General features: G+C 39.0%; 1 pseudogene; it reads right to left on the bottom strand.

The window, feature by feature from the left end:
* Positions 1-3,755: 3,755 nt before the first annotated feature.
* On the bottom strand, positions 3,756-4,551 carry LOC103588366 (annotated as a pseudogene).
* Between the last annotated feature and the right edge of the window lie 3,602 nt (positions 4,552-8,153).

Below are 8,153 nucleotides of genomic sequence, written 5' to 3'. Positions count from 1 at the left end.
AGTATTGGCAGGGCACAGAGGATCCTGAGGCCAGTGAAACTATTCTGTATGATGCTACAGTGGTGGACATATGTCATTATGCATTTGCAAAAACCTATGGAATGTACAACACCAACAGTGAACCCTAATGTAAGGCATGAAGTTAATAATGTAGATTCCTTGATTGCAACAAATGTACCACTCTGGTGTGGGATTTTGATAGTGGGAAAGGCTGTGCACGTGGAGGGGGTAGGAGGTATCTGGGACATCTCTGTACCTTCTACTCGATTGTGCTGTGAAAACAAAACTGCTCTAAGAAATAAAGTCTATTAAAAACATGTTAGATCTTGATGATGGATCAATAACTGTCATCTTTATATACTAAGAAAAGCATAAAATCTCCAGGCAGCAATTATTAGGTACTCAATATATTTGTGGTAATTGAATAAATATGTGAGGGATTCGGCCTGTGAAGAAGACATGGAGGACATTGCAAGTTCTGCATTAGTATAAAATTATTCTATCCCCAAATCTGCCTATTACTTTCTTTAGTCCAATTCTGGCACAAAGACATTCTTAATAACAATAGGACCAATCTACAATTGAAATTACAAACTGAATCTGATGGAAGTTTTTAAAAAAGTGGCATGCAAATATTGTTTTTGAAAATCATTCATATTGAGAAAACATGGAGTAAATAAGATCAAAAGCAGGCTGTGATAAGAATGGATCTTTTGATTTCTAGCCATTTCACATGATGCTTCTCTAACAAAAAACCTCCACAAAAGAAAAAACAAAAACAAAAGCAAAAATAATAAAAATTTCAAAATTAACAAAAATGTTTAAAGGGTTAAATAAACAGAAAACAAAACCAAAAAAATAAGATAAAATAAAATAAAATAATAAAAAGATACTATCAACTTTGCATTAAGTAACCTGAAGTAATATTCTTTAGCTAAGTGGGGAAAGGAAAAACTTGTGTATGAAAACAAGGAAATGAGAAGAAATAAGTCTAAGTGAGAAGGAAGACTGGATAGCTGAGTTTCACCAGCTCCATACTATCTGAAGTATATTCTGGGACATTCCTTTTATATATCCACTGGAAACTTATCAGAAACACCACCTTTCAAAAAAAAAAATAATTTTTTATCGAAACATATTGATTGTACATATTTATGGGGTACAGAACTATATTTCAATACAAGTATACAATGTGTGATGGTCTAATTAGGGTAATTAGCTATTCATCATTGAAAAACTTATCCATTTCTTTGTGATGTGAACATTTGATTTCTCTTCTAGTTGTTTGATAACATGCAGTAAATCATTAACTTTAGATTCTTGGGTCGACTATACGACTATACACCAGTAGAACTCACTTTCTCTCTCTCTCTCTCTCTCTTTTTTTTTTTTTTTAAAAAGATGACCGGTAAGGGGATCTTAACCCTTGGCTTGGTGTTGTCAGCACCACACTCTCCTGAGTGAGCCACGGGCCGGCCTCAGAACTCACTTTCTCTATCTAGCTGTAATTTTGTATCCATTAAGAAATATTATAGAATATTTTTTAAATATCCAAGATTTTAGATACTATTTGCTAAGATAAGCCCTGATTTGGAATCCATGTGAGAAAGTCCTTGAGGAATATAGAGAGGGATTCTCTTGAGTCTTTCTCCAAAAGAGCCAAATAACCAAATTCAAAATCTATCCACATCATCCCCATCTCTTATTAATATGAGATTATCTAGATTTCTATTTATTTCTCTTACAGATCCCTAAGAAATAATACCCTAACTTTTTAGAAACTACTACACACAGTTGGGGCCTCGCCCATCTAATGTCTCAGCATTAGAATGTGAGGATTTAAGAAATGGTAAGAAATGGAAAAATCCAGATAAAGCAATATCATTCTACTTACCCCAGCCAGTGTTTGAGGCTTGCAAGGAGTTGCTAACATCCTTCAGCACTTTTTTCTAGCATTGTTGTTGCTGCTATTTTTTTCTTTCTCCTCCCCTTTCCCTTTCCTGTTCTTCCTCCTTCTCCTCCTAATTTTTCATTTAGAGTCCCCCCAAATCAGTCCAAACGACAGTTAAAGATATCTTGCCCCCATGAAGAAAGGAAGACTATGTAAGATTAGGTATACGTATAACCTAATTTCACAAATAAAGTTAAAAGAATTCTAGTTCATGACACAATTTTTAAAACACCATAAATCGTCTCTCTAGGGATTACCCTTAACCAGTTGATCCCTGGTTATTTGGGGTATTACAATAGCACAAAATCAATTTTTCAAATATGAGTATCATTCAGGTACTTCACTTTTTCCAATGAGATTTACTTAGCTGGAAACTTTCTTACTCTTATTGGAGTTCATTGGCCTGCAACCTTCAGAGACAAAAGCCCCTTTGCTGGGCAATAAATAGAAGTCTGTGTGGCAAGTTGTGTGGCTGTGTTTTGTTGATACTGGTTTCCATCAAAGCTGTGGCACGTTTAGTTCTGGGCCCAGTGTATGGTTCTGGCTACGCAATTACCTGAGCCTGAGTTTCTTCATCAATCAAGCAGTTTTCAAATTTACTCCTCCTTCTCAATTCTGTGGTTTTTGACATTTGCAAAATAAAAAGTGCAGCATGGGTGCTAAGCATTTCCATAAATGGAGACCACATTTGTCAAATGAGTTCTAAACCAGGAAACTCAGCAAGCGGACTCCAGGGTGTCTCCTGTCCCAGACTGCCCAGCATCTCACATGAAGAATCCGAGCCTGTGGCATCCTCCCAGAGGGGGCTGGATCCAGCCAGTAGGCAAGAAAATTCCTCTGATGTTTCCGAAACTTTTTCACAGACAATGCTCTTGGGACCACTCACTGTGAAACTGAAATTATATAGAAGTCTGTCTACAAATAAATCTTAAAATAAATTCCTTAGGATTTGGGTTTTTTTTTTTTTTTTTCATTTTCAGTCACAAAACTTTATTTTTAAACCAATTTTAAGTACCCAAAGTTTAAACTTCAAAAATAAAAAATGAAAGGAAAAAGAGAACATTAACAGCCATAGTTGTCTATGTGCTGCTTATTCTACTGGCCAAAGAGGAATTCTACTAAATGTCAAACAAAGGATGTCTCTGGACTAGAGTCAAGTTAAAGAGCCTTGTTGTTGTTACTGTTGTGGTGGGTGGTTGTTGGCTTTCCCAGAGGAACCCATCTGTGACTTTCTCATTTAAGGGGCATCTGCTCTTGACTATCAAAGCATTCCTTTTCCTAGAGGAAGAGATTAGTAATAAATACTTATGTATAGTATACAAGGGTACTTCAAAAAGTTCATGGAAAGATTATCTATTATCGTATTAGCTACTCATATTATCCACGACTATCCCTCACTATCATCCCAGAAAATCTTATTAAATATAAAAGTGAACTACCTAATGGAATAGTGCCTGTCAATAGTGACTTGACAATGATTTGCTGAATGGTTAACATCTTAAAGTTCATCTCCACTTGTTACTCTCCCATCTCAGAAACTTATGACCTTGATTAAACCCCACTGGTTACTAGTTGGGTGACTAAATCAAACAGGGATAGCAGAAAAGCTAACTCATAAGGCTTATGACATAAGCACGCAGGCATCCTAAAGCTTTATCTGGGCCAAGCTAAGTTACCTGTACAAACTCTACCCCACAGCTTAGCTCTGAAAAAATGTGGAAAATCAGGGGGAAAAAAAAGAGAGAAATCAGCACCTATAACATACTGCATGCCTCTCCTTTTGTATCTATGCCTAGACAGCACTTTATTTTTCAGCTTGTTTCACTTTTCCTGGATCTTCTACTTCCTTAATGGCTGCTTGGATAGCCTCTTGGTCACCCAGGAACTGGTGAGGCCCAACAGCACCCAAATTTTCATCCAGCGCCAGGAGAATGGGGACTCTAGTAGGAAGAGTAATGTTGATAATGTCTTCATCTGAGATACCTTCCAGACATTTCAGGAGTGCCCTACTGCTGTTTCCATGAGCAGATATCAGAATGATTTTGCCATTTAATACTTCAGGAGCAATTCTGTCATTCCAATAGGGAAGGAGTCTCTCCAGAAAGTCCTTTAAGCTTTCAGATCGTGGCAGTTGATCCAAGGATACATCGCATACTTTATACCTCCAGTCGTTGTAGATTTCACGGTAGGAAGGACGAGATTCATCAATGGGAGACAGGGTCACATTGCAGCTTCTTCTCCAGAGCCTCACCTGTTCTTCACCATGAATCAAAGCCATTTTCTCCCTGTTGAGACCAATCAAGGCTCCACAGTGACACTCATTTAGACACCAGGAGCTTTCCACAGGAACCCATTCCTGCCCCAGATCTTCCAGGATCAGCCAGGCTGTGTGGATGGACCGACTGAGGATGGATGTGAAAACAAGATCAAACTCAGAATTTAGTGCTTTGAGTTGCTTCCCACAGTTCCGAGCTTCCTCCATTCCTTCACGGTTAAGTTTCTGATCCACCAAAGCTACAAAAACGATTGTCCTTTTTCTAAGCACCCTCTCCATGTCTTAAAATAACAAGTTTGTACTTGGACATGGCTGAGCTTCCTTGGCGTTTTCAAATGGGCTAGTGTTCAAGGACAGTAGCACATTTGCTAAGAGGCCACCAGCGGCTGTTCCTTGGGGCTGTTAAGTGGCCATCACCTCCTAGAACTCATCGCTGTCTCCAGCATCAACACTCTTTTCTCCCTTAGAATTTATTTTGAGATTTCCTTAGAGTTTGTTTGTTTTCTGCTGATTTGATGGTAAACATGAAAGAAAGCCCAAAGGATTCTGGAAAACATTTTGTATTTTTCTTTAAGCCGCAAATATTCTTATTAACTTAGAAGAATTCACGTCCAAAGCAAAACAAAACAAAATCAATGAGCCACATGCGATGGTTTCAGAGAGCACTAGATATGGGGGCTATAAAGGGGCTGGCCCGGTGGCGCACTGGATAGTGCGCCGCTTGGGAAGTGCGGCGGTGCTCCTGCCCGAGGGTTCGGATCCCACATACAGACCGGTTCCCGCTCACTGGCTGAGCGAGGCACGGGAGCAACACCGAGGGTTGCAATCCCGTTGCCGGTCCCCGGTCCGGTACGGGGGCAACACTGAGGGTTGCGATCCGTTGCCGGACACGGAAAAAGACAAAAGACAGAAGAAAAAAAAAAGACAGCGGTGCACTGCTAATGGGTTTTCCTCTTCCATGGTCTTCCACACCCCCGGTGGGAAGACTACAGTAGTGTCTTATTATCCTTGACGTTTGTAGAATGAATGGCAATGTCCAGGAAGGGCAGAAAACCTCAGGCACAGAGTGATGCCAAGGGGATCTAAAGAGTTCCTTAGGTGAGAATACTGCTGCTATTTGGGAAGATTTGAGAATATGCTGGTTCTAAAAATGTGAACACAACCCCAGAGACTTTTTAGAGTCAAATTTACAAAGAAGAGACAAAGATTTATAATAAGCACTGTTGGAAAAATTCTGTGTGTTAGGAAAGATGGTCTTGGATGTTCTCACCTCCTATTTTGGGGAATTCCTCAGCATTCACTGCTCTCAAGATCACTCTACCCTTCCCCGTCAAAGTCTGAGTTTAGGAAAGTCTCTGGCAAATTCATTCTCTTGAGTTTCAGTGGCTGAAACAGTTTACTGTGCTTCATTAACTTATCTTTCAATAGATAGAAAAAGGTTTAATGTACTGTAACAGCTATTCTGTTTACTTTTTAATAGGGATCAATGTTGTAACACAAGGTAATATATTTCTAATTGTAGAATTAAAGATATTAGTCAGAGCATGAAAGGACCTAATTTTATAGAAGAAATATTTTCTAGCAAAATTAGATTGCTTGCTTAACCTACTTCCCCTATTGTCAAGGCCTGGTCGTTGATGATGCAGGAGTATTCTGGACTTCCTACATACTAAGGATAGTTAGTAGAAACGAAGCGAGGGAGGCCTGTCACGGACATAAGCAATCTCTAACGGACCCTGAATTTACCTGCAAATCTCTCGGCGTCTCACTCAGGACCCAGGCTAAACCAGATACTCAGATACCAATCTCTGTTTTCAGAGAGGCAAAGTTTAATTGCTTTTGTCTTTGTTGAAATAAAAATAGTCATTCTGCATTCATAGGACTGAATAGATTCTTTTTCATAATTAATGTAAGTTCTATACTTTTACAACAATCCTTGCGCTGTGTTCGCATTAATATTTCCATTAAATCGTTACTTTTTGGAAATCAAAAAGATCTTTTGTACTTTTTAGAACTCTGTTTATGGATACATGCTCCCTGCTTCCCCTTTCCCATTCCTCTCCAAATTGCTTGTATCTAAGCAACTTAATACCCTGTCATTATATGTTTAATTCATTTTAAGATATGTGTCCAGAAATGTTTGTGTTAGAAACAGACTGTCCCTTTGAATACTGGGAGCTGGCCCCATTTCTGCAAATTTTCCCTTCTGTGCCTTGCACATGAACTGTGTTGTAGACCTACAAGCCTCTTGCCATTTACAAGCCCACTTTCCTCATTTCATTTTAGATTCAAAATTCCCAACAGGAAAGTAACCATTACAGTAACCAATCCCCAAAGCTTGTTTGTCTTTCCTTTATAAATTCCTAACCTTTCCCTGACTTAGCAGAAAGTATGCAAGGCTCAGGTTAGGTCAACAACAGAGTCAAGGTTAACTGTGGGAGAGTGACATGGGAAAGAATCCAACTAGTCCAAACATTAAAACATCAATAGACAACTTAGACCAACTTTAACATTAGCCAGCACCTCAGGTACATGAACACTTAATATATTTTGTTAATAGACTCTGAGACTCTTAGGATATGTTTTTTTTCCCTTCACTTCTGAGTGAGGATTTCATTGCTTTTAAAACATTTTACCTTCTACTGGGATAATTCTGTTCTTGGCCTCTGCAACAGCTCATAAATTATATCCCCTGAATTATAGAGTACAGCACTTAACAAAATGGTTTTCTACTCCCCTGGGAAGCCCAGGTAGGAATAGCTACTTATAGGAGTGATTAAGTCTGTAACTTTTGCTTCAGGCACAGAGCAGCAGAGAACTCATAAGATTTTTCATTTACATTCAGACTTTTGTTTACTTTGGCCCTATCAATTCCTACATCTGAGTAAAATGCAGCTCCAAGCTTATACCACTAGGGTTAATTGTGAAAGAGAGAGATGGGGGTGAGCTTCAGGGACCACAGCATCTCTTAGCCATATATCCATCTGTCAGAGCCCCTCGGTTATTCCGTGTCTACTCCTGTGCTTGAATGAAGGTTATCTTCAGTGTGGGATAAAAGCTTGTATGAACACACTTGGTTACATTTTCACACATGACTGCCTGCTTAGGTTTTGCTGTGTTAACTTAATTTTAGAGGATTCCAGTGCTTCCAACGTAAGGGAAAATTTTTCCTCATCAAATAATGTTGAGACTCTTGGGCTGAGCAAAAAGATACATAGTTTTCTTTATTAAAGAACCATTAATAGATATGCTAATGTCTATTGTGAATCTTCAAGAGTGAAAGAGCATTTTCCAAAGATATTTGGCCTTGGGAGACTTTGCTTTATTTGGAATATCTCTAAAAATCTCATGTTCAGCAAAAAATCAAATTACAGTCAAATATCAATTGAAAGCCCCCCTCAGTCATTCTCACTCAGTCCAGCACAAATCAGAGCCATGATTTTGCTGACTTGGTTGAATTCCATGAGCAATGTCACTCTGGACCAGATCCATAGCCAGTTGCAATATCCCATCACTAAGAGACTGTCATCAGTCTATGTGATAAGGGATGTACACATACTTTTAAAAATCTAAAGCTCATGAAGTAACCTAGAAATAATTATTATTATCTAATTATTGAGAGTTTCATCAAGTCACATCAAAGTTGAGGATTCATGAGAGAAAGAGAAGTCTGTGGGGAGAGCATAGCAGTTGGTCACAGTGATGAAGTCCTTGAGGTATTAAGGATGCAACTCTTATTCCCTGGCTTCCCTGAAGAGTCTCTTACAAATCTACCACTGAGGAATTTACCTTAGTTTTTTTGTACCATATCTTGGGGGTTCTGTAGTGTCACTGCTGTGATGTTAAAAAAATTATTCTGGGCCGGCCCGGTGGCACACTGCTACAGTGCGCCACTTGGGAGCGCGGCGGCGCTCCCGCCGAGGGTTC

Source organism: Galeopterus variegatus, unplaced genomic scaffold (genome assembly GCF_000696425.1).
Source record: "Galeopterus variegatus unplaced genomic scaffold, G_variegatus-3.0.2 Scaffold562, whole genome shotgun sequence".
NCBI lineage: Eukaryota > Metazoa > Chordata > Mammalia > Dermoptera > Cynocephalidae > Galeopterus > Galeopterus variegatus.
The sequence above is the reverse complement of the archived record's forward strand: the minus strand, read 5'-3'. Positions and strand labels throughout refer to the sequence as shown.